At 40.0% G+C, this 4,603-nt stretch overlaps 1 non-coding gene across 1 annotated transcript; it reads left to right on the top strand.

The window, feature by feature from the left end:
- The first annotated feature begins 3,980 nt into the window (after positions 1–3,980).
- LOC148553575 (small nucleolar RNA R71) lies at positions 3,981–4,088 on the top strand. The gene has a single exon (XR_015893399.1). It is a non-coding gene; the product is annotated as a small nucleolar RNA R71 (small nucleolar RNA).
- The last annotated feature ends 515 nt before the right edge of the window (positions 4,089–4,603 follow it).

Raw genomic sequence — 4,603 nt, forward strand, 5'->3', positions numbered from 1 at the left:
GCTTTTTGCCTCTTGAATAGTTTTGGCATCTCAATTTATCCCTTGAAGTTCAGAATGATTGGCATCTATAGGAACTCAGAATTCATATAGTGTTATTGATTCTCTTAGTTCAGTATGTTGATTCTTGAATACAGCTACTTTATGAGTCTTAGCCGTGGCCCTAAGCACTTTGTTTTCCAGTATTACCACCGGATACATAAATGCCACAGACATATAACTGGGTGAACCTTTTCAGATTGTGACTCAGCTTTGCTAGAGTCCCCAATTAGAGGTATCCAGGTTTCTTAAGCACACTTTTCTTTTTGCTTTGGACCTCGACTTTAACCGCTTAGTCTCAAGTTTTCACTTGACACTTTCACGCCACAAGCACATGGTTAGGGATAGCTTGGTTTAGCCGCTTAGGCCAGGATTTTATTCCTTTAGGCCCTCCTATCCATTAATGCTCAAAGCCTTGGATCCTTTTTACCCTTGCCTTTTGGTTTTAAGGGTTATTGGCTTTTTGCTCTTGCCTTTTGGTTTAAAGAGCTTTTGGCTTTTTCTGCTTGTTTTTTCTTTTTCTTTTTCTTTTTTTTTTTTGCCATTTTTTTTTCTTTTTTTTTCGTGAGCTTTTGTATTCACTGCTTTTTCTTGCTTCAAGAATCATTTTTATGATTTTTAAGATTATCAAATAACATGTCTCCTTTTTCATCATTCTTTCAAGAGCCAACATATTTAATATTCATAAACAACAATTTCAAAAGACATATGCACTGTTCAAGCATTCATTCAAAGAACAAAAAGTATTGTCACCACATCAAAATAATTAAACTAGTTTCAAGGATGAATTCAAAATCATGTACTTCTTGTTCTTTTGTAATTAAAACATTTTTCCTTTAAGAGAGGTGATGGATTCATAAAACATTCATAACTTTAAGGCATAGACACTTAAATACTAATGATCATCTAATAAGACACAAACATAAATAAAACATAAAGCATAATAAACGAAAAACAGAAGAACAAGAACAAGGAGATTAAGGAACGGGTCCACCTTAGTGAGGGTGGCGTCGTCTTCCAATGGTGTTCTTGAGCTCCTCTATGTCTCTTCCTTGTCTTTGTTGCTTCATCCCTAGTTATTTTGGTGCTCTTACCATTAGTTGCTCCCAATAGTTATGTGGAGGAAAATGTATCCCTTGAGGCATCTCAAGAATTCCTTAGTGAGGGAATTCCTCATGCTCTTGCTGAGGTCCATGAGTAGGCTCTCTTATTGTGCAGTTAAATGCTCTACTACTGAGCTATGGACCCTTGAGATGAATCTCTCCATCTCCTATGACTCAGAGGTGGAAGCAATTGCCTTCCCTTTCCTCTTTCTTGAGGTTTCTCTGGCCTTAGGTGCCATTAATGGTTATGGAAAAATAAAAAGCAATGCTTTTACCACACCAAACTTAAAAGGTTTGCTCGTCCCCAAGCAAAAGAAGAAAGAAAGAAGGAGAAGAAGAAGAAAAATGGAGGAGAGGGAGAGAGGTGTGTATTCGGCCAAGGAGAAGAAGAAAGGGTTGTGTTGTGTGAAAATAAAGAAGGAATGAAGGGTTTATATAGGAGTGGTGGGAGGTTTAGGGTTTGGCCATTAGGGTTGGGTTTGGGAGGGAAAAGAGTTTGAATTTTGGAGGTAGGTGGGGTTTTGGGGGAAGAGAGGATGGATGTGAGTGGTGAAGAGGTGATAGGGAAGAGTGATTGAGGTGATTGGTGAGGGGTATTTGTGGAAGAGAGTTATGAAAAGGTGTGAAGAGGAGAGAAGAAAAGGTGGGGATCCTATGGGGTCCACAGATCCTGAGGGGATCCTGTGGAGTCCACAGATCCAGTGGGGTCAAGGACTTAACATCCCTGCTTCAATTAGGCGTGTAAAACGCCCTTAGCAAGCATGTCTGGCGTTAAACGCCAGCTTGCTGCTTGTTTTTGGCGTTCAACGCCACTTTCATGCTCTGTTCTGGTGTTAAACGCCAGTCTGGTGCTTGTTTCTGGCGTTTAACGCTAGCTTGATGCTTCTTTCTGGCGTTAAACGCCAGTTTGATGCTTCTTACTGGCGTTTAAACGCCAGTATGTTCTTCCTCTAGGGTTAGCTATTTTTAAAGCTATTTTTCATTCTATTTTTTATTTTTCAGTAGTTTTTGTGACTTCACATGATCATCAACCTAATAAAACACGAAATAACAATAAAAATAAAATAGATGTAATTAAATAACATTGGGTTGCCTCCCATCAAGCGCTTCTTTAATGTCAATAGCTTGACAGTGTGCTCTCATGGAGCCTCACAGATGTTCAGAGCATTGTTGGAACCTCCCAACACCAAACTTAGAGTTTGAATATGGGGGTTCAACACCAAACTTAGAGTTTGGTTGTGGCCTCCCAACACCAAACTTAGAGTTTGACTGTGGGGGCTTTGGTTGACTCTGAAGTGAGAGAAGCTTTTCATGCTTACTCTCCATGGTTGCAGAAGGAGATCCTTGAGCTTTGAACACAAGGTTGTCCTTATTCAGTTGAAGGACCAATTCTCCTCTGTCCACATCAATCACAGCTCTTGCTGTGGCTAGGAAGGGTCTTCCAAGGATGATGGATTCATCCTCATCCTTTCCAGTGTCTAGGATTATGAAATCAGCAGGGATATAAAGGCCTTCAACATTTACTAGCACTTCCTCTACTAGTCCATAAGCCTATTTTCTTGAGTTGTCTGCCATCTCTAAAGAGATTCTGGTAGCTCACACCTCAAAGATCCAAAGTTTCTCTATTACAGAGAGTAACATTAAGTTTATTCCTGACCCCAGGTCACACAGAGCCTTCTCAAAGGTCATGGTGCCTATGTTACAGCAGATTAGGAATTTACCAGGATCCTGTTTCTTTTGAGGTAGAGTTTGCTGAACCAAGGCATTTAGTTCCTTGATGAGCAATGGAGGTTTATCCTCCCAAGTCTCATTAATAAATAATTTGGCATTCAGCTTTATGATTGCTCCTAAATATTGAGCAACTTACTCTTCAGCAATGTCTTCATCTTCTTCAGAAGATGAATAGTCATCAGAGCTCATGAATGGTAAAACGAGGTTCCATGGAATCTCTATGGTCTCTAGATGAGCCTCAGATTTCTTTGGTTCCTTAAAAGGGAAACTTCTTATTGGTCAGTGAACGTCCCAGGAGGTCTTCCTCACTAGGATCACGTCATCCTCCTCCTCTTTGGGTTCGGCCACACCAAGTAGGGTAATGGCCTTGCACTCTCTTTTTGGATTCTCCTCTGTATTGCTTGGGAGACTACTAGGAGGGATTTTAGTGACTCTTTTACTTAGCTGGCCCACTTGTGCCTCCAAATTTCTAATGGAGGATCTTGTTTCATTCATGAAACTTAAAGTGGCCTTAGATAGATTAGAGACTATATTTGCTAAGCTAGATAGATTCTGCTCAGAATTCTCTGTCTGTTGCTGAGTGGATGATGGAAAAGGCTTGCTATTGCTAAACCTGTTTCTTCCACTATTACTAAAGCCTTGTTGAGGCTTTTGTTGATCCTTCCATGAGAAATTTGGATGATTTCTTCATGAGGGATTATAGGTGTTTCCATAGGGTTCACCCATGTAATTCACCTCTGCTATTACAGGGTTCTCAGGATCATAAGCTTCTTCTTCAGAAGATGCCTCTTGACTACTATTGGATGCAGCTTGCAATCCATTCAGACTCTGAGAAATCATATTGACTTGATGAGTCAATATTTTATTCTGAGCCAATATGGCATTCAGAGTATCAATTTCAAGAACTTCCTTCCTCTGAGGCGTCCCATTACTCACAGGATTTCTTTCAGAAATGTACATGAACTGGTTATTTACAACCATGTCAATGAGTTCTTGAGCTTCTGCAGGCGTTTTTTTTAGGTGAATGGATCCACCTACAGAATGGTCCAATGACATCTTAGATAATTCGGACAGACCATCATAGAATATATCTAGGATGGTCCATTCTGAAAGCATGTCAGAAGGACACTTTTTGGTCAGTTGCTTGTATCTCTCCTAAGCTTCATAGAGGGATTCACCTTCTTTCTGTTTGAAGGTTTGAACATCCACTCTAAGCTTGCTAAGCTTTTGAGGAGGAAAGAACTTGGCTAAGAAAGCCGTGACCAGCTTATCCCAAGAGTTCAGGCTATCTTTAGGTTAAGAGTCCAACCATATTCTAGCTCTGTCTCTTACAGCAAACAGGAAAAGCATAAGCCTGTAGACCTCGGGATCAACCCCATTGGTCTTAACAGTATCACAGATCTGCAAGAATTCAGTTAAGAATTGAAAAGGATCTTCTAATGGAAGTCCATGAAACTTGCAGTTCTGTTGCATCAGAGAAACTAATTGAGGTTTTAGCTCAAAATTGTTTGCTCCAATGGCAGGGATTGAGATGCTTCTTCCATGTAAATTGGAATTTGGTGCAGTAAAATCACCAAGCATCTTCCTTGTATTGTTATTATTTTCGGCCATGTCTCCTTTTTTTTCAAAAATTTCTGTCAGATTTTCTCCAGAGTATTGTGCTTTAGCTTCCCTTAGCTTCCTCTTCGGAGTCCTTTCAGGTTCAGGGTCAACTTCAACAAGAATGTTTTTAT

This window comes from Arachis ipaensis, chromosome B7 (genome assembly GCF_059453495.1).
Source record: "Arachis ipaensis isolate K30076 ecotype BB chromosome B7, ASM5945349v1, whole genome shotgun sequence".
NCBI lineage: Eukaryota > Viridiplantae > Streptophyta > Magnoliopsida > Fabales > Fabaceae > Arachis > Arachis ipaensis.